Source organism: Pteropus alecto, unplaced genomic scaffold (genome assembly GCF_000325575.1).
Source record: "Pteropus alecto unplaced genomic scaffold, ASM32557v1 scaffold57, whole genome shotgun sequence".
NCBI classification, from domain to species: domain Eukaryota; kingdom Metazoa; phylum Chordata; class Mammalia; order Chiroptera; family Pteropodidae; genus Pteropus; species Pteropus alecto.
In genome coordinates, this window is record NW_006442508.1 from 1,337,366 (window position 1) to 1,360,716 (window position 23,351).

The following is a 23,351-nucleotide window of genomic DNA, read 5'->3' on the forward strand; positions in this document are numbered from 1 at the left end:
AAAAATTGAAGTTGACATTTACTGAGAGCTTCCCATATGTGAGGCCCTGGTCTATATATTCTCACATGTGGCCTTTCATTTACTCTTTATATTCCTACCCCGCTGAGGTAGAAAATGTTATTACCCACTTTTCACAGGTGAGGAAACAGGCTTTGAAAGGCTGAGTAACTTACCTAAGTCACAAGGTTAGCAAATGGCAGTTTCAGGCTTCAGTCAAACAGAGCTCCAGCTGCTCCCAAACTCTTAAGCACCAGCGTGCATGTCATTTGCATCGTGGCCTGATCCTTCCCTACTACATATAACACGTTACTTATTTATTCCCTCAACCAATATTTGTTAAAAAGCCACTACTGTCAGCAAACAATAAAGTGATGAGTGAAAAAGGACAGTTTTTGACCCAGATAAAAAATAAGAAAATCTAAACAAATGATGGCCTTTAGTTAATAATAATGTATCGATATTGGTTCATTAATTGTAACTCAATGTACCATATCAATGTAAGATGTTAATAAAAGGGGAAATGAGATGAGAGGGTATATGAGAACTCTGTACTATCTTCTCAATTCTTCTGCAAATTTAAAACTATTATATAAAAAAAAAAGTCTATTTTAAAAAAGAAAAAAAGAGAGTGACTATGAGGCTCATTTTCCTGACTGGCTCATACACTACCTCTTATGCCAATTCCAAAGAAGAGTGATCCAGTCATCTTTAGCACACGATGTGGCACTGAAATGCATAGATGGGCCTATTTGGGGACTGAATTTGAACGGAGACCTCCAACTGAATATGAAACATGTGTTTTAAAACCCAATCTCATACATTTATATCCCTCCCCTTTATACAATGGTAACACGTTTCAGGCTTCAAGTTCCCCAGCTTAATTCACTATGTTTTAATCAATATTTCCAGAAAGGAATTTACCACATTTTCTACTTCTCTAAGACAAATCAAGTTCTTAAAGTAAGTCTCAAAAAGACTCTAGAAGTTCAATTTTTAAACAAATAGAGTTGATTCTTTTTCTTAAAAATCAGAGTCCCAATTCAAAAGTTATGTAGCCATCTCAACTAAAACTTTAGGCATCTGCACATTAACAGAGTCAACCATACTATGCCTGATTCCTCTCTGAAAAAGGGAATTTTCAGGTTCTTTTTCTGGGAAATTCTCTCCACTGTAATAAGTGACTCTCCACTGCATTTCTGCTATCTGCTAGACTACCACATGTAAATACCTTCCTATGTGGAACTAGCCTGATAGATGAGTAACAGTAACTCTTTTTTAGATCAAACTTCTAGAAAACTACAGACCAGCCAGGAAAGACACAGAGCATGACAGATATGTAAATATTTAACAGACATCATCTGATAATATTAACCACAATAATAAGTAACAGCATTATGAGTACTTCACCAGTTATAGTGTATTTTGTAATTGAGTCTCATAAAAGGACTGTGATATGGGTGGTAAAGATATCACCATTTTATAGCTACGGAAAACTGAGGCTTATAAGTGAAGTCAGAACTCATTCAGATCTACCACTGCTGACTTTACTCCATGCTGGACCCTTCCAGGCATGGCTCGGTACCAGCTGTGTTTTTGCTCTCTCCTTTATAATTTTCCACAGTACTGCCTTCATCTCGGGAGGTGCGCTCTTTCACTCTCTCTCTCTCTCTGCAGGTCATATATCTATCTGTTCACACATCCAATCTCCTGAGCAGAATTATATAAACCAACTCCAAACTAGGGCACAGCCTCACCCATGCTTACAGCCCCCGTTGTGTTAACCCAGTGCCTTCCAGAGTGGGTGCTCCCCAACCCGATGGCCCACGACCATGTGAATGACCCTGTGCTGCAAAGCTTACCCTTGGGCAAAAGCCATAAGATAAAAACAGATACTCTGTTTTGGTTCTTGGAAACTAATGGGAAGTTCAAGATGACTTTTTTCCCTTAACATTAAAGCAAAATAAATTATAATTCTGTTTTACAATATGGCTGATAACCATAAATAGAAAAGAAAAAGAATTTTGTTTTTCTTGAGTCCTCGGCTAGGCCTTCCATTTAGGGCCAAGAACATTTGGGGATTGTACCACAGGTACAATCTTGGTTCTCATCCAGATTCCAGAAAAGGGGGAGGGGAAGATGAATTTTACTATCTATATAGCTTGAGTTCCTCTTACAGGAACCATTTTCTACAAAATAACACCTAAAATTGGCCTGTGCATATTTCTCTTTCCATAAATCTGTTGGCCGAGTTGACCATTTTGTTATTAGAACTTTAGATTCTTAGAATCCAAATCAAATGAAAAGTCAAATATCTTTAAAAGAGCAAATCATCAAAAAAAAAAAAAATTCTTCTCTGTCCCCTGGATGAAATATAAAGCTCCTCCTGACTTTGTACAGAGAGTAACTAATTCAGAGTTAACTGCTCCTGCCTGAAAGGAAACCAAGGACTTCCAGTGTGCCAGGATATCACAGAGGTTGCTGAAAGAAGCAGTTTGCTGAATAGTACTTCTTGTGTCTTCAAACTTTTAATATGTCCAACAGTAGAAAACTAAAACCATTTGGATCAAAGAGGCTAAAATTCAATGCTTGCTTTGTTTTTAACCAGAATAACCAAAACTGAATATAGTTTGCCAAGGTTTTAAATTTCTGCTTCACTGTATTTCTCCTTCTGTGTTCAACTCTAAGAGACTTTTAAAAAATAATAAAAAGTTTAATTCTACCATCAGTAACACACATGTGCTTTGAATTTTTTTTTTTTTAATCAGGAATGAGAATGAATGATAGCATGCATAGAGCTACCAAAACCCTTCCTTGCATATCCAATGGCAGATATTGTAGAATCAAACACCACAGGAATAATAGAAATGTCCTCAAAATTCACAGTTAATGAACTGCTCCTCTGCCCTCATCAGAAAAGTGGTCACAAACTACCAGAGGGGATTTAGGAGGGAGGGAGAGAGAGAGAAAGAAAGAAGGAAGAAGGGAGGGTGAAAGGGAGGGGAAGGGAAACGAAGGGAGAGAGGGAGGGAGAGAGAAAGAAGAGAGAGAGAGAGAGAGAGAGAGAGAAGGAGAGAGGGAGGGAGAGAGGGAGGGAGAAAAGGAGGGGAATGGAAAGGAAGGGAGAGAGGGAGGGAGAGAAGGAGGGAGAGAAAGAAGAGAGAGAGAGAGAGACAGAGAGAGAGAGAGTAATATGTATACACACTTATGGGTGGGTGCTCGTCTGTGCTGTGCATGGGGGCAGGGTTAATGTGGAGGAGGAAGCATCAGAGCTGGAACTCACAAAGTGTCTTAGGTGTCCTATAAGATCTAAGGTTCTACTTTCCTACCCTTTGCCCCAGGTGGCTGACCATTAATGGCAGGTGCCTTTGCCTGCTGGCTCCTGGCTGGGTTTGGAAATGGAGAGGTTCTCACAAGAGGATACCCACAGGAGAGCAGGAGAGAGAACAACCCCCACACCGCAGGGTCCTCTCTGGCCACCAGTCCTGTCAGGTGGCACTGCACAGAGCTCTCAGTCTCCCCATAATTGCTCCCCGCCTTACCCCTCAGGTGCAGAGTAGAAGCCCCAGGGCACTGCATGACCCTATGTAGTTTTCTTATACCCTGAATGTACCACTTGTTTCTTGATGGAACCTGGACTGGCATGTAGACCTAAAACCTTTGAATACTCACCTAAGAAGATAGCGCCCTGTAATTAGTACTGATTTGATCTTGTTTTTATGGCAACCTGACATCAATTATGTCAAAGAAGAGTCACTGTACAATATTTTAAGACCCTCTAAAAGCTAACTGTTTTGGCTGGTGTACTGACATGTTTTTGTTTTCTTGTTTTTAAATCCACAAACTGTCATCATCCGCAATAAACTACACAGTAGAGGAAACATACTTTAACTTAAGTGATCCTTTTTTTTCAGCCTTATTGAGGTATAACTGACATATAAATAGTGATAAAGTATACATCGTAGTGATTTGATATATGTATACATTGTGAAAGGATTCCTCCCATCCAGTTAATTAAAACATCCATCACCTCACATATTTATGTTTTTTTGAGACACTGTAAGTCCTATTCTCTTAGCAAATTTCAATTATATAATACAGTGTTATCAACTATAGTCACCATGCTGCACATTAGATCTTCAGGCCTTACTCGTCATAACTGAAAGTTTGTACCCTTTTACCAACCTCTTCCAATTTTGTCCAGCACCCAGCAACCACTTTTCTACACTCTGTTTCCACGAGTTTGACTTTTTTTGAGTCCACGTATAAGTGATACCATGCAGTATTTGTCTTTCTCTGACTTACGTCACTTAACACAATGCCCTCAAGGTCTACCCGTGTTGTTGTAAATGGCAGGATTCCCTTCTTTCCCATAACTGAATAATATTGCATTGTACATGTATGCATGTGTATTTGTATGTATATACATAAGTGTGTATACGTAATATATAATATATAATACATATAAGTATATATCACATCTTTATATATCATACATTCATCTGTTGACAGACATTTAGGTTGTTTCCACATCTTAACTATTGTGAATAATGCTACAATGAACATGGGAGTGCAGGTACCTCTGTGAGATACTGATTTCATTTCCTTTGTATATATACCCAGAAGTGTGATTGCTGAATCGTAAGGTATTTTTAATTTTTTGAGGAACCTCCATACTGTTTTCCTTATTGGTTCACCAATTTACATTCCCACCAATAATGCACAAAGGTTCTCTTTACTCCACATCCTCAACATTTGTTGTCTCTTGTCTTTTTGATAATAGCCATAATAACAGGTATGAGGTGACAATCTCACTGTGGTTTTGATTTGCATTTCCCTGATGATTACTGATGCTGAGTATCTTTTCATGTACCTGTTGGTCATTTTTGTTTTCTCTGGAAAAAATGTCCATTCAGTTCCTCTGCTCATATTTTAATTGGATTGTTTGGTTTTAATTTTTTTTTTTTTTTTGCTATTGAAATGTATGAGTTATCTATATACTTTTTTATATTAACTACTTATCTGATAAATGATTTGTGAATATTTTCTACCATTAGGTAGGTTGCTTTTTCATTTTGTTGATGGTTTCATTTCCTTTGCTATGCAGAAGCTTTTTAGTTTGATGTAGTCCCACTTGTTTAAGTGATTCTTTTAAAAACATAAGTTAGATCTCTCAGATATGGATATTTAGGTCCTTATTTTGACCTGTAGTACCCTTCACAACCTGTCTCCCATTCTGACCCCATATATTTTTTTTGCTTCACCTCTGTATCACTCTATCACTCTTCCTTTTGTTCACTCTGCTCTAGCCTCAAGGGAGCTTTGTTATTTCTCAAACATGCCAAGTTGGCTCCCCGCTGAGGGCCTTTGCCCTTGCAGTTCCCTCCACCTAGAATGCCACCTCTTGGGTCTTCGTATCACTGATTCCTGCTCATCTGTAACTGCTCTAGGAGGCCCCTGCCCATCACCAACTCTTAAGCAGCCCTCTCTTGCCTCCAGCTCTCTCTCTTCCCTTGATTTCTTTTTTGCTGTGCTTATTACGCTGATATATTATATACTGGTTTACAGTCCATTTCCCTCTGCAAGAATGCATGGTCCCAGAGAGCAGGGACCTTGTCTCTTAGAATCACCACTCATCCCTACTGTCTGGAACAGTGGGCGGCATTTGGTCAGCACGCACTAAACATTTGTTGAATAAATGAATAATTTTGTTAGGGCAAAATAAAAAGAACTGCTGATCTGTTTTCTTAATGACTACAGCTAAATTTCCCATGACAAGATATTATTCAGTGGCCATCTTTTGAAGATGTTATAATCCTGTTTAAATTTAAGGATGAGTTTATGGAATAACGTGCCATCCTACGTGAGGATTTTCCACACTGCACATGAAAACCAGCAGAGTACATGGTAAACGATCAAAAATATGAATAAATTTAAACAATTGTTTAAACCAAGACAGCAAAGATTTTCTATAAAGCGCCAGACAGGAACTTACACTCTGCAGGCCACAGAATCTCTGTTACAACTATTCAACTCTACTGTTGCAACATGAGAGCAACCATAAGCAATACATAAATGAATGAGCATACTTATGTTCCAATAACATTTTCTGGACTCTGAAATATGAATTTCATATAATTTTCAGGTGTTGTGACACATTATTCTTCTTTTGATTTTTTCCCCAACTACTTAAAAATGTGAAAACCATCCTTGTGGACTGTATAAAAAACAGGCACAGGCTGAATTTGGCCTCTGAGCTATAGTTGACTAACCCCTGGTTTAAACCATTTCTGAGGGTGGCTTTCATTCTATAGATTAAACATGAAATCTGCTGGATATCTACAATTAATTAAGCATGGAATAACTGCATTTGTTAAAGAATAATAAGCTGAAAAAGCAGATTACTGGGTAAATAAACATTACTAATTCATTCTTCTAAGACTGTCTTTCCATCCAGATTTGATCATTTCAAACACAAGTTCTGTTAGCATCTTTTCCTTCACCTAAGTATCTTCATTTTCCATCCTAGTGAAAAAAATCTGTACTGGTCCTTCTTACTTTTTCAGAAAGGGGAACTGTAACAAAATCAGAGAGAAGAGGATAGCTTCCCAGGCTTTGAGGCAAGGCAGATTCCAGCATAATGTTTTATGATTAAGTGTACAATGTGTTGCTTACACTTTGCTTTCAAGTACTTTCAAACATGCCCTGTTGTGTGGGCTCTGGAATGAGAACTATTTTGATTACAGGTGCTGCTAGAAGTCAGGGTCATCTGCCCTATGAGCCACAGAATTTGCTGAAAAGGCCAGGCTGAGAGATGGCATGACTGAAACATGTTATTTCATAACTTAAAGCAGATTTTAAGTTTTGCTCAATTATAATAACCTCATTTCTCTTACATAATAGCAATACGTAAAAATAAGGAATTTGAAGAAGTCTTCATGGCATTACTCAGAAGAGTCGACTAAACATAGGAAAGAGGTCTAATCAATATGAAAGATGTCTACTTGACCCTAGATACACAGTAAAGAATAGGAACACTTTACTTTAGGTCTCCAGATGTTTTAAATATCCTGATGTTGGGTGTCCCAGAAACCCGATCAAGAAAGAAAAGAGTAAAGTTCTCAACATTTACACATCTCATTTTCTTCAAGCATAGGAGACATGGAACGAAGCTAAAACTTAATATAACCTAATTAATTACAGACTACACTTGCCCTATCCATTTTGAAAGCAGATCTACTGAAATGTAAGGTGAAAAATTTTTAAGTTTTTTGAAAGATATCTAGTGCTCTGCATCCTGAAGAATTTCCAAGTAAATCAAATTCAAACGAAAAGGTCAAAGGAAGTCAATAGTTTTCCAACTCCTACTGTAACACACCCTACATTTACTTGGAAAAAGAGATTAAATTAAGCTTCACTTAAATTCCAAGTGTTCAGGGACAGTCTCCTGAAAAAGCAGACTTGGCTTGAAACCCTGGCTTCTCACACACATGGCCCAATTCGCACCAAAGACAGCCATCACGAAGCCACGCCGTCTCTGCAGGAATCTCCTCCATTCTGTTGATCATGGGACTATCCACATAAATGAAAGCTGAGGCATCAAATCATAGAAAGCTGTAAGATAAATGCTTCTGCTTCATCTCACACTCCTGAGTTTCTGAGGAAATGAAAATGCTGACAAGGCATGCAGTTTCACATAAAAGTGATCAGAAATGAATGACTAAACCAAGGAATCACCACTGTAGCTGCCTGGCAATCCTGTGAACATACAAATACATTCTTTTTGGGAAGACCCAGGGTACCACTGAATTACCCTCTTTCAGATGTCCAGGGAGACTTGATGCTGAAACCAGGTGAGGGAGTAAGTCACCAAGAGGACGTTTCCCTGAACAGCCTTGGCTTCTGTTTGTATTAGTCAGCTAGGGCTGCAGTAGCTAACTACCAGACTGGGTGGCTTAAACAACAATTTGTACATCCGAGATCAAGATGCCAATATAAGGTTTCGGCCAGGTTGTTTTTTTTTTTATGAGGCCCCTCTCCTTGGCTTGTAGATGGCTGCCTTCTTGCAGTGTCCTCACCTGGTCTTCCTACTATATGTATGTGTCCAAATCTCCTTATCTTACAAGGACACCAGTCATATGGGATTAAGGCCCACCTTAATGACCTCATTTTAACTTAATACTTCTTTAAAAATCCTATCTCCAAATATAGTCACATTCTAAGGTACTGAGGGTTAGTTAGGACTTTAGCATGTGAATTTGGAGAAGATACAATTCAGCCCTTTATTCTACTGGAACCACTGCCATGGCAAGGCTCTGTTCATTTATTCTTACTAGTGCCAGAAGGTAGACTTAATAAACTATTAACTCAATTCTTACTCTTTTGAAAATTAACTATCTTTCTTTTATAATGAAAGGACATTATATTCAACAATATTCCAACACCACTATGATGTTGATTACCAAAAAAAAAAGCAACATATCATTTTCACTGCCTTTATGAAATACCTCACTACATACCAAATCCAATCATAAAGAAAAGTCTTTGGGGGCGAGGTCACACCCAAAAGATTTCTAAGTACCAGCTGCCAGCCCACACTTTAAAAACAATCTGCATTGCAACAAAGATCCAACATAAGGAAAAATCAGGCTATTTACTTGATATTCATCATAATGAAAGGAAAGTGTAAACACATTCTTACGTGTGCCTTTTCATGTCAGCAGTCATGTCTTTGCATGTATTAATCTGTACTGCCTGCTCCTAATATCAAAATGGGTTAAAAACTAATACTGTAGAGATCAAGACTTCTATTCAAATCATATGAATAACCAGGAATATCATAAGCAAAAGGTAACATTTTTAAGTCCTATACCCACACAATCACCAAGGCCCCCCTCAGTCTTTCTGGTCTCTCCATTCCCACCACCACAGTCCAAGTTGTTTTTCTTCTCCACTAGTACCACATACTCTCTAGAAGAAACTCATACAGCAGGAACAACGAGCTACTCACATCTGAATCCTAAGCACCTAGCATAATACCTGGCACACAGAAGGAGCTCAATAAATATGGGAAGTCAACACTCCTGTGCATCTAGGCCCCTTTCATCCCAGCCCCACTTTCCATTTTTAGCTTGTCTTCAGTCACCACTCCCCACCCACACAGACCCTCCTGACTTCACAGGCACACATATTCGCCTTTGAACACCTCCGTGCACACTCCTGCCTCCACACTCATTTACACCACTTCCCCTCTCTGAAATGTCATCAAGTCTTCCCCCATCTCTGTGCCTTGGAAAGTCCAAATCAACATTGTAGGCTTGGCTGAGATAGAAAGAATTACTTGCTCTTTTACTTGTGTTGCACAGAACTTTGAACACACTGTATTAAGTCAAAACACTTTGTTTCTTGCTGTCTCCCCAAAGACCATGCACTTAGGGCTGGGCTTGCCCCCCCCCACCCCCCAGTGAATGACATGTAGTAATATTAAGTGACTCCCGAAATCTACTTATTCATTCATGTAACAAATATTTACCGAGCATCCACCCTGGGTGGATGTTGATTAGTAAGCCATATGGATATCTGGGGAACAGCATACAGGAGGAAGGAAGAGGGAAGGTTAAGTCCTTGAGGCAGAAACATGCCCAGTGTGTTCGAGGCCAGTGCACGTGGAATGGCATTAGCTGGGGGCAGAATATGAGATGAGGTGAGAGAGGAAAGGAGGGGCATCATATGGGGCCTTTTGGGCCATTATAGGGACTTAATCTACTACTATGAGGACAGAGAAGTCACTGCAAGTTTTGAGCAGAGGAGTGCCACGGTGTGACTTGACTCTTATAACAGAATCACTCTATTGAGAATACAGTGCAGAAGGACAAGGACAGAATTAAGAAAGCACTTAGGAGGTCTTTACAACCCAGGTAAGAAAGAATGGTGGCTTGGGTCAAGGCGGCAACAATGGACATGTTTCTGACAGACTGGACCTTGGACACAGGTCTACATTTCTTCCTTTTAATAGATAATAACAAAGCCCCAACCTAGACGCTTCTCCTCATTCCTAGACTGCTGTGAAAGTCTCCAATTTGTTCTCCCCATCCTCAATTCCCTCCTCTCTCCATCCTACAAACTGCAGCAGGATTTGTGTTCAGAAGAGTGCTCCCGTCGCAGCAGCACCTGCTCTCCGTGGAGCTCTCGTCAGAGCGCAGACCTGCTTCAAAGCCCTCCACCTACGCCAGTCTACTCTGTTTTTGTCATTCATGATATCCGGCGACAATGGTATTGTTTCAGACTTTTCTATATTATAAATATATATAATCGATTACACACCTACACAAATATACTAATAGATAACAAGTCCTACACTATGGTGTCAAATACCTTGAAATATGGGGGTTATAATTCCTGCCATTAATAGATATAAGGAACACCAAAAATACATATTACTAATTCTGATGAGCTATCAAACCATTTTAGGAAAAAAGGAGAAGTAACAAAAATTCTTTTGAGATTAGAAAAATTATATGGCTTGTTGATTTTTGAAAATGAAACCAATTATTATAGATTGAAATATGCATAGATAAGGGGACAGCACAATGCATTTATTCTCTATACCACCACTGCTTACATTCTGAAGAAAAATTGTCATCTTTCTATCTATTATTTAATTTCAGCATTCACACTATGACCAAATACAACAGTTTCCAGACAAGCCTATCAAAAGCCGAAGAGTTAAGTAGTTGTTGCTATTGGAAGAGTTTAGGGGCGTCATCTCCTTTGACCTACGACCCATGTCTGGGGTATTTAATTAAGAGGAAAGCAAAATCTGGACACAGAAGTCAAAAGATATTTAAAAGGCACACTGGTTTTATCTGTGCATCAGTCATTACTTCTAGTCCAAACAGGCAGGCCTTTCTTAGCAAACAGCTTTCCTGATTAGCAATAAGATTTTGGAGACTTCTGAGGCTACCTCTAGCCTTATGGTCTGAAAAGCAAATACAGTTCAGTCCAAAGCTCATATTTAAAATAAACAAACTGAGCATAAAGGTACACTTACAAACATATTTCAGCAAGATGGGATTCTTTGTCCTTCAAATCACATTTGGTAAATATCTGTCTTTTTGCTTTCTTTTTCTCAACTCAATGTTTTAACTAATAAGCTTTCAAGGGAATGTTTGCTGGCTTAGCGCATACTTTACCACTCTTCTCACAAAAAATTATCCACGTCCTCACATGCAAAGAGGACAAAAAAGACTGACAAATGAACATTAGGAAAAAATTTACATTGTTCTTAAAAACACTCAGTAAGCTTTTACAAACTATGTTACAATGTAATGATGCAAAATGATCCATGATCATACTATCCAGCTAGCTCCTGATTCTTTTTTAAAAGTAAAATAAATAAATGAACATGGTTAGAAAACTCAAATAACACAGAAAAGAAAAAAATTCCAGTATGTTAACAGTTCATATCTTTTTAAGAAAAAAAAAATGTATATACCAGCATACATGTTTTTTAAAAAATTTTATACAAAAGGGAACGGTATTCACATAATTCTGCAAAACATTTTTTGTTTTTTATAGATATATGCACATACATATCTATAAATAATTCCAAACCAGCACACAGACAGGGCTATTTCATTCTTTACAAACATGCTATAACTTATAAAATATCTTAGCATAGTTTTAACTGAACCTATTTATGTAATTGCTGGCAATTTTAAGTTTTGAAATACATTGCCAAATTACTCTCCAGTGATGTCTATTTTAGTCCGCTTAGGCTGCTATAACACAATACCACAGACTGGGTGGCTTATAAATAACAGAAATTTATTCCTCGCAGCTCTGGAGGTTGGAAGTCCAAGATCAAGATGCCAGCATGGTCACCTTATGGTGAGGACCCTCTCTGGTTCGTAGCTGGCCTAGGGATCTCTCTGGACCCTCTTTTATATGGCACCAATCCCGCTCATGAGGGCTCTAACCTCACAACTTAAGAACCTCCCAAAGTCATCACCTCCTCATACTATCATCTTTGAGAGTTAGAATTTCAACATATGTTTTTTTGGGGGGACACATTCATTTAGACCATAGCAGTACTTAACAAAGAATACCAGCAGTTGAAAATACCAGGAAAGCAGTAGATGGACGGGAGTCTCAAACCATTACAGAGTTGAACCTTCCCCACTGTCAAAGGCTGGGGAGCTTGGCAGTCAAGCACAAGAAATCTCAGAGTCCTCAAATAAGGAATGCAGAGTGGGGATGGAGACAGTCAGGAGTGTCCAGAAGGACTATCCTTTCTCCTTCCTTTTCTAAGCAGTTGCTTAGGAGTGTCTGCCTCCTCTAGCAACTAGACACCCCTGGGTAACACAGCAACTCAGTGGAGTGCAAGGCTGGGCCACATACCTTGGCTGTAAAACCTGGGACAGGCTCCCAAACATTCCTGGCATTTTTACTTCCACCTCTGAAGGTCTGATTAGGTATTTTCCTCAGGTAAAAAGGCTTGAAAACCCCATTCGCTAACAACCTTCTATCTCCTATTTATTTATCAAAAATAAGAAAATGCCGCTTCTTTAGATTAAACTACATCTACATTAGCACTCTCTCCTTGAAAATTCCAAAGCATTCTATTCATATATTACTGTGGGCCTTTAATACCTCATTAATTATAAGACTAATTAAAGACATATAAAGAGAGAGTTTTCTATAGATCAATCACTTTATAGACAGAGCTTTTTATACCAGTATATAACTAAGTTCGAGAAAAAGTTCAGATTCAAATTTAAATTAGTAGATGTGAGACTTGGATAAAACCATTTGATCTTTCCAATCTTCAAATTCTTTACCTAGAAAACAGGGTAATACTGTCTCCTCATAGGATTAATGTGAAGGTTGAATAAAGTTCCTTGCCCCGCCCTCAACCCATCAGAGGCTGAAAAGTGCTTAAGCATTTAGCATATGGGACATGCTCAATAAAATGTTAACTCTCTCAAAAGGGCTTATATTATGGCTTCCATAGAGGATTATTAACAAGTTAACTTGGAATTTAACTGAATTGCACTGAGCTAAGAAAAATTAATTCAGCACCTCTTATCACTCATAAATGAACACCTGCTCAAGATCAGCGGTCATTTTAAATCCAATTTGAGAATCATCGAGGGCCTAAAGTCATGGCTGGAACTCTAGACTTACTTCTGAGATAAGTCTTTGGTAAAGTCACTAATTACCCTCTTACTTTCCGGGGCACTGTCACTCTTTAACCAGACACCCAAAAAAAGCCACAGCGCTAACAAACTATTTTCCACCTTAAGTCTTCAAGAAACTCACCCTTATGAAACCAAGCATGGAACAGCTACTAAGATTCTAAAATCTGTCCTGAAAGGGCCTCGGCTATACAATGATTGCAGGAAAAACTTTTAATTCTTAAAAAGGGTATACTAGCGAATTGCACAGAGCAATTTCTTAGGTCAAGCTAGACTGAAGCTGATATTCATTTTTAAATAAATTACTGGGTTGGGATACTATGTAAAAACATCCAATAGACTATTTTTATTTATGAATAAAGCTAAGGTTCAATCTTATTTGAGTAGATAGTAATCAATTTGAAAATTTCAGAAGTTCTGAACAGTTATTGTGTCATGAATATAGATTTTATTTGGACAACATAATCAAATTAAATATTTTATTCATTATAAGTCACTACTGGACTAAGAAACTACTGCTTGCTCAGTAACTACATCAAAATAAATAACAATTGATTATATGTCATTTGAGTATGAAATCTTTGAAGGCTTTTAAAGGAAACCTAAAATACTTCAAAGATTATTTAAAATAAAAATATAAAGACAAGAAAAAAATAAAAACATGTAATGTTCCAAACTCTATTAATATATTTATCATAAACATCGTCATTACATATTTACACAAAAATGGTGTCTCCTAATGAAAGCTAAGTTCCAGACACTCTCTTTATTCTTGAATTGGCTCACTGAATGTGACTAAGTTGACCTGATTTTTCTTCACCTGCAACCAAATGATTATAAATAGGCTGAAGCCTTCACAATGGAATTGTACAACAACTCGAACTTAAACAACTCAATCATTCTGAACCCCTAACTTTTGTCAGCACAATACTCTATTCAAAGTAAAGGGCAGCTAAGCAGTTACTATCACCCAGCTGTATTTTGTTTCAACTTTCTACGAAAAGCAAGACCAACAAGATCAAATCCTCATAGAACATTATATTACATTCCTCATAGGATCATTCATCATTCTGCAAATAGGTCACAAAGATTTTTAAAAGGTCACCAGAGAGAAAGAAAAGATTTAAAGGAGTGACTGGGTTAAAAGATGCATGATACCGACGTCCAGGATCCTAGAGATACAAATGAAAGCTTATCTATGGCTTTTTCTTTTAAATGAATAAAAAGAATAACTCCACATTGCTCTGTAGATGCATTTTTACGAAGAGACATTATCAGCCAAAAGACTGCCAAAAAAAGCAAAGGGGCCAGGTAACAAACATGTCAGTTCCCATCCAGCTGTCTCCCAGGTTGAAATAAGATTACAAAGAAAGAGCAGGAAGCGGATAAGCCATCCTGGAGGACTAAGCCCTCTGGGAACTGGAAGGGATGGCCTGACCTACTAATGAAACTCCAGAAAACATGTTCTAAATCTAATAGTGTGATTTGAATACCCGATTAAAGCCCAGTGGCAGAAATGAGCTTTCAGTTATATGCTAGAGAGGAGAATTGACTGAATTTAACCAATAGCAAGTTTACATATTTTTTCGAATTAAAAATAAAAGTCAGTCCCCAAACAAAATTATAACTTTAAAGAAAATGGCCAACTAGAATCTAAACATCCCAATAAAGCACTGACTTTTTTATTCCTTTTCCATCTTTATACATTCGTAATTTTTACAGTTGTAACTAAAAAAAATACAAATTTACAGTTTCCATGTTTCCTATATAAATACATTCATTTCTGCACAGTAGTTTATTGAGAACCATACCAATACAGACAAAAAAAAGCACAAGTATAAAAATACAGCTAGTATTTTAATTATATTATGAAAAATGTCCAATTTTCATAAAACATAAAACCATACTATGTTCCCAAAACCCAAGACACTGTAATTCATAATTTTTGATTTAGTAAAATTAAAGTTTTGTGAAATGAAGCTTTTTTTTGTATGAAAGACCCAAATCATATAACCATTAATGAAAATTCTTGAAATTATTGAAATATATATTTTTTGAAACCTGTCAATCTTTAAGTCAGTAGTAATTGGTAATGATAAAGACAGAGGTAATGAAAAAACTTTTAATTTAATCTGTCTTATGCAAATGGATAATGGGCATAAAAATGCTTACCACTTTTATGAAAAAAAGCATTTAAAAAAGTTATAAAAATATTTTCAATTAAAGTTGATATTTCAGTATTATATTAGTTTCAGGTGTACAGCAGTCATTAGACATTTATGTAACTTCCACAGTGATGCCCCCTGTTAAGTCATGCACTCATGTGACACCATATGCAGTTACTGCAGCACTACTGTCTATATTCCCTATGCTGTACTTTACATCCCTGTGACTATTCTGTAACTGCCCATTTGTACTTCTTACACCCTTTACCTTTTTCGCTGGCTCCCAACTCCCTTCCATCTGACAACAGTTTGTCCTCTGCATCTATGAGTTTGTTCGTTTTGTCTGTTCATTTATTTTTTTTAGATTTCACATAAAAGTGAAATCAGAAAAAAAGTATTTTTGATTTAAAGTAATATATGTAGTAATATAGAAAATGCATTTGGATTGATTTGAATTCTCTTCTACCTCTGCAGATTCCCAGAGTTATCCCACAGAGAAATAACCAAAGAATCAACAACAACAAAAACTCCTAGAACTAATAAGCAATTATAGCAAATTTGCAGGACACAAAGTTTATATACAAAAGTCACTTGCTTTCTTATACACCAGTAATAATCAATTGGTATTTAAATTTTAAAATACAATACTATATATATGCACCAAAATAAATGAAATACTTAAATATAAATCTAACAAAATATGTACAAGACCCATATAAGGAAAAATACAAAACTCAGATGAATAAAATTAAAGAAGTTCTAAAGAAATATTTATTCCATGTACATGAATAAGACAAAATATCAGTTCTTCCCAACTTGACCTATAGACTCAACACAATCCCAGCGAGTTATTTTGTGAATATAGATAAACTAATTCAAAAGTTTATATTGCAAGGCAAAAAGCCCAGAACAGTCAAAACAATATTGAAAGAGAAGAACAAGGTAAGAGGACCCACAATATCTGACTGGAAGATTTACTGTAAGCTACAGTAATCAAGACAGTATGGTACTGGTGAAAGAACAGACAAATAATAGATCAATAGAACAGATCAATGGGGCAGAACAGAGATCCCAGAAATAGACCCATACAAATATAGTCAACTAATCTTTTATAAAGAAGCAAAGGCCATTCAACAAAAAAAGAATAATGATTTCAAAGAATGGTGCTGGAATAACCAGACATCCATGTACAAAAAAATGGATGTAGACAAAGACTTTACACCTTTCACAAAAATTAACTCAAAATAGATCACACATCTAAAAATAAAATGTAAAACTACAAAACTTCTAGAAGATAACATAGGAGAAAATTAGATGACCTTAGGTTGGCAATGACTTTTGAGATACAAAACCAACAATGCATGAAAGAATTCATTGACAAGTTGGACTTCATTAAAATTAAAATTTTCTGTTGTGAGAAAGAAAATTTACGAGAATGAAAAGACAATCCATGGAACTGGGAGAAAATATTTGCAAAAAGATCTAGTTGATAAAGGATTGGTATCCAAAATATACGAAGAACTCTTAAAACTCAACAATAAGAAAATGAAAAATCCAATTAAAAAATGGGCACAAGATCTGAACAGACATCTCATCAAAGAAGATATACAGGTGGCAAACAAGCATATGAAAAGATGCTCAACATCATACATCACTAGGTAACTACAAATAAAAAGTTCAATGAGATACCACTGCACATGTACTAGAATGGATAAAATCCCAAGCACTGACAATACCAAAGGCTGGGGAAGATGTAGAGAAACCGCAACTCTCATTCCTTTCTGGTGGGAATGTAAAATGGTACAGACACTTTAGAAAACAGCTGGCAGTGTCTTACAAAACTAAACATACTCTTAATATACAATCCAGCAATCATGTTCCTTGGTATTTACCCAAAGGAGTTGAAAATTTATGTCCACACAAAAACCTGCACACGAATGTTTACAGCAGCTTCATTTTTAACTGCTAAAACTTAGAAGCAATCAAGATGCCCTGCAGTAGGTAAAAGGATAAATAAACTGAGGTACATCCAAACAAGAGAATATTATTCATCATTATAAAGAGCTATCAAGCCATGATAAAACATGGAAGGACTTTAAATGGATATTGCAAAGTCAAAGAAGCCAATCTCAGAGATTCCACCTATATGACACTGTGGAAAACTATGGTGACAGTAAAAAGATCAGTAGTTGCAGGGATTCAAGGAGAGGGAAGGAGAGAAGAATATTGAGAACATGAGATTGTCAGAGCAGTGAAAGTATTGTGTGTGATACTGTAATGGTAGATACATATCATTAAATATTAGTGAAAGCCCATAAAATGTACAACACAAAGAATTAATCTAATGTAGACTATGGACTTTAATTAATAATTGATATTGATACTGGCTTCACAATTTTAACGAATGCACCAAACTAATGCAAGATATTAATAATAGGGAAAACGGGGGTGGGGGGTTGGGAGGTATATATATAAATAGGTATATATATAGGTATATAAATTCTAAACTTTCTGCTCAGTTTTTCTATAACCTGAAACTGCCCTTCCCCAAATAAAGTTTATTAATTTTTTTAAAAAGCAGTATCAATTATAAAAAATAATAATAATAAAGTCTAACATTAAGAAGAAGAAATAAATTTTTAAAATTCACGACACACTTGGAATTCTGCTTAGAACAGAAAGCCAATAGAGGTTTTGGGAGAAAAGCAGCTGTTACTCTGTGCTGTCAAAATAAACTCTGGACAGCTCTCTGATAACCACTCATTTGGGTGCTCCCGAACAACTATGTTTGCAGTAAATACCAAGATTCAATACTAGGAAGCTCTGAAATTATCTTCCTTATCTCCAATTTCTTTTAAATATAGACTCTGGAAAGCCTCCCTTTCTTTCTGACTCAAAAAGCAAGTAATTGAATCAAATATATTTTTTTAAGTGTTCCCGAAGACTAAATCCTATTTCTCCTTTGTTAAATAACAGCTCTCTGCTAGTCTCTCCAGCAAGCAGCAGTGTTCATAATGCCATGTCTTCTCCTCCCACAGAATTTAGTTCTTCCTTCTAGTGATACATTTTTCACACTTACATTTGTCATTTTTTACATTTTACATTTGTCAGCTGGCTGAATATTGATCTGACCTATCCCCTGTGAGCTCCTGAAGACAGGGACTGTGTCACAGTCGTTTCATCCTAAGACCTCAACCTAAAAAGCATAACTAATCAAAATGTTTGTACATGTTAAGTGATGGACATGTTACTCAAACTAACTAGCTAACCTGCCAGGAAAGTGAAACCGGAGTTGCCAGCTTTAGGTGCTGCAAAATCCAGGACATGTGTGTGTGTGTCTGTGAGTGTGTGTGTCTCTTTGTGTGTCTCTGTGTGTGTGTGTCTGTGTATGTGTGCACGCCCCTTCCTCCCTCCCCATCTCATTTCCTTCATCTCCCTGCTCTGATTTCCTCCGTGTTACTTCATTCTCAGAAAGTCTAGCTTAACAAACCTACAAAAAGAAAAAACTTCTTTGCAACGGTTTTAGTGAAAATATTGAGGCTCCTCCATAAACTGATCCTTGTGACGTGACCCTGTCTAGCCAAGCTTATATCACATGCCCATAACACAGCGAGGTCACCTCCTCTAACTACATAACCTAAAAACAAAGAAAGGGTGATTGACTGCCCAGGGAAAATCTGGGTCATTTGTTGAAAGAAGTATGAAAAGGACGTGGGGTAGGCAGAGTCGACAGACATTTACTACTTCACAGGTTCTCAAGACTGCTGACCCGCTCTCCTCTTTGTATTATATATAATGTCGAGTTACCCACTGAATATCCAATACAAAATGTTTGTAGTGCCTGTCCCTGTACAATATACTTTTTCAAAATGAATTATTTTCCACCTTATTGCCACACATGAGGTTGTTTATACAGTTTCATTTCCTCTGGTCCACAGTAAGACTATTTTGCACTTATTTATATTCCTATTATTTTCAGGACATGCCAAAAGCACCCTGCTGAAACCAAATGTGTTGCAAGCTTTTGTTTGGGGGTAGATAAAATAAAAACTTGCCATGCAAAAGAGCACAGAATATCCCCTAGCCTCCCCACCTCATCCTCCACCTCCACCCCCAAAAAATGTCAGGTTTCCACGGTCCACACTTCACAGTCTGAAAACACAAACGAGAGCAAGTCCCTGAAAGTACCAATGCCAGTTTGTGCTTTCTCAGACACTGCTTTCTCTCCAGAATAAAACCAATACCATCAAGGTTGCTGTGAGTCGCCTCTTGTTGTGGCTTCATATACATTTGTGATTGAGATCTTCTTCCTCTCTTCTCCAAGAAGAGAAGAGTGTGGGACAGAGGAAAGGAAGACGGGAGAGAAAAAGAGGAAGACAACAACACACTGTACACAGAAGTTTGTTAGGCTATATCTGCCATTTATATGATGCTAGGACTCTTTCGTGCAACTGAAATGATTATTTGGGGTTGTCTCAAAAATACTTTATGGAATAAACAAAGCAACTTTTTCCTTTTGAAGCCAATTCACTTTATCCAGCCTCTCTTATCTTATACCAACCTGATTTTGCTTAAGTTATGGTCTGTCTCAGGCTTTCACAGCAGCTTTCTTTTATGGATTTTCCATCCAGCAAATGTTTCTGTTCCACGGCTGGGCAGATCCGACCACAGCATGCTTGGCTACGGATCACTGCAGCTCACCCACAGCAGCTCTAACCTGGAGGGGGCAAAGGCCAGAAGCCATTATAGGGATTCAGCTTCACAAACACTCTCTCTCTCTCTCTCTCTCTCTCTCTCTCTCTCAAGAGTGAATGTTTGGTAGAATGACTCTAAACATCTCTCATATATTTAAAATCATTAATGAACAGAAACAATAGCTTATAAGGTATCTTAAAGACAAGGCTGGGCTATTCTGAGGGTAGGATTGAAGTATTTAATCATTATTGAAAAGGTTTGGCCAAACAATTATGCTCTGTTTGTGGAAAATTTAAAAGCCAGATGTTTTAATTAACCACAGAAAACACAAGCTACAACTAAAATTTCATGAACACACTGATCTGCCCTGTGGAAAACCACAGGAATGTTCTGGCAAGGCTCAGTCTGAATTCTTGGGACACAGAGGGCTGGAACCATTCCCCTTAGGAACTTGAACAGAAAATTAACTTGCTCAATATGTTTTTTAAAAAGTAAAATGAAACCCAGATTTAATCTCAATCAAATATAAAAAACATTTCAGGACTTCAAAGGGTACCACCAAAAGACACATAAGGAAAAGGTCATAAAAAATTCCAATGTGATTCAGAATTTAGAATGTATTTCCAAGGCAAAGTGAATGATGCAACAGAAATATGTATAGGCTAAATCATCCAAAAGAAAACTAATCATTTTTCATTTCATAATAAAGGAAAATGATATAGGAAACCAATATTCAACACATCAATCATAAATATCATCAAAAGTATAATATATTTGAGCAAAAGGAATCTCTTAAATATCCTACTTCATGCCAAACCTGTGGCCTGGCTCACAGTAGCTATCATGTTTCAACTTGAAGAATCATGGCATCCAGAGACAGTGTTAAAGCAATGTATGGTCATTAATGTTGCACCTAGCAATATTGGCAGAAATGTAAAATGAGAGAATCTTACAAAAGCAATTAGTGAACAATTAAGAGCTAACAGACTAGGAAGTCTTCATCTGTTAGTTACAGTGATAACTATGACAACATCAATACATGCTAAATATTGAAATCATATTCAAGAGAGAACAGGACAAATGTTATTTTCAGATACTGGGTCCATAATTCTATTTCTTAAGTCAAAACAGACCCTGTCACAAGTGTGCCAACCATAATATTACATTTATTCTCTACCTTCATTTGGAAACTAAGTCCCAAAAATCATCTCAAAAGGAACACAGCAGGGAAAAAAAAGCAAGATACCAAGTTATACATGTATGGTATAATCCCAGTTTTGTTCTACAAACTGAGTGTGTATAATCTAAAGGCACAAAAGTATGAACAATAACTCTTTCTGGGTCATGGAATTAGAGGATATTTGTATTTCCTTCTTGGTGTTTCCAAATTTTCTACAATTAATATGTATTGCTTGTAGTATTAGAATATTTTTAAATAAGGTTTTTATTAAATGGTATGGGAATACAAATCAGAAATGAGATATGATACTATATTAGCCTGATCTGTGGGCTTCCTCTGATCCGAACAATAAGAGCTAATAAATTAAGAAGTTTTTGTTTATCTGAACTCAGTAATTCTTAATTTAGAAGTTCAAAACCCAAGTGTCCAATAACACTTCCAAGGCTAACAACAGTACTTTCCTAGAAGTAAGAAAACCTTTTTCTTATTCTGCTAACTTGCCATAAAGAGACAAGAAGACCACGGTTATTTCCCTCCCTAACTAACATGCCCAAACTTCTCTATCGCTGGCCATGCCATATAAATGTCGTTTAATTAGAAAGTGCCTCCTTGGTGTTACCTACAACTTCACAGGAGTACAGCCTTCAGTAAACATTGGTATACCCCACTTTCTGCGACTCAGCATCTCAGAAAACATAAAACACAATGGTGGAATCTTAGCACTGGGAGACTTGAAAATCCAGCATTCCAAGAAGCCCAAGCCCACCCCCATCCCCAGACACTGATGCTGAGAGAAGTCAAATATTTTTCCAGAGGCCACACAGCCAGCAGAGCAAGGATGACGGTCCAGATCACCTGCTTCCACTTTGACCAAGTGCTCTTTCAAACACCACAACATCTCAACACGCACTCTTTGAAATACGAGTTTGTATGAACTATCCTCATATGTTAAATTCATATCAGCAAAACCTGCAAAACAAGACAGAAATTTGTTCCACCAAAAATGAAATGCATGCAGGAAAAAAGCCAAGACTCAACTACAGGCTAAAAAAGACCGCCCAGGACACATTCAGTAGGAGAAACAATGGGGGCAGTGTGCTCGGGCAGCAGGTGTCCCGAACAGAAACTGCCTATCACACTGAAAGCTTTCTGGTCCTAGGAGTTGCTCCATTGATAACAGTACATTCCCACTGCTCAAAGCAGGACAAAAGATTTTCGACAAGATAATACTATACTTGCACCAAGCCACCTGTAAGAGATAAGTAGGATGCACACTCAGCCCAGTGTTGGAAATAAGTGATTTACTGGCATCAAGTCCTGGTCTCTTCCTTCCAAAAGGGCCCAAGTTTTAGGTGAGAGACATTAATGATTTCAAAAATTAAGAAAACAAGTCACTAAGAACTAAACCAAAATAATCCAAATGCTTCATATCTTATATCTGATGTGACCTTACAGAGTGAGCAGGATTTTTCTTTCTTCTAAATGATTTATTAGAAATATTACTCATCTCCACTTCTTTCTTAGTATTTACATACACTGTCCATGCCACACCAATCAGAAAACTAAGAGTCTCACAAAATGTGAACAGCCTGAAAACAAGAGAAAAGGACAGATGGCAATGACAAACTCAGAAACGCTCCCTGAAAAGCCTTTATTGAGCTCACTTATCGTCATGCAACAGGACAACAAAGGCATGAACTGTGAAGCTACTAATAAAAAAAGCTGCATCGAGGGGTGATGTGATCTTGCTTTATAAGAGCCAGAACAAACACAATGGCTCATCTGAGAAGTCAGGCACCCGATGAGAAAATAAAATGTTTTTTTTTTCCACCCCAAACTACTCCTCAAGTCCCTATATATTCCCATGGCTTGATCCTCAAGGAAAGGCCATTAACAGCAGTTTATTCCCATCTATGCCTCAGTTCTAATACTAAAGGTCAATGTCTACCATGGGCACAAGGAATTAGATTCTTGTTGCTATTTCATGATGAAATCAAAGCTTTGTGATGAGTACTGTTCAAGTAACTCTTTAAAGTCATTTGTATGGTAATGGCAGCAAGTTTAAAACTAGCAGTCTGGGAGAATGAACCCTGACCTACTAATCGAATTGGGTACAAT

At 37.2% G+C, this 23,351-nt stretch overlaps 1 protein-coding gene across 19 annotated transcripts in view; it reads right to left on the reverse strand.

Annotated features, from left to right (window-relative positions):
• APBB2 (amyloid beta precursor protein binding family B member 2) overlaps nt 1-23,351 on the reverse strand; it is a 350,239-nt gene that overhangs the window by 263,863 nt on the left and 63,025 nt on the right. For 18 of the 19 annotated variants that reach the window (XM_025040257.1, XM_025040263.1, XM_025040261.1 and 15 more), the window contains one exon: nt 19,920-20,075. The exons of the other annotated variant lie outside the window; for it this stretch is intronic. The gene's annotated coding sequence lies outside the window, so the exon portion shown is untranslated. The remainder of the gene's footprint in view (nt 1-19,919; nt 20,076-23,351) is intronic. 19 annotated transcript variants of the gene reach the window in all.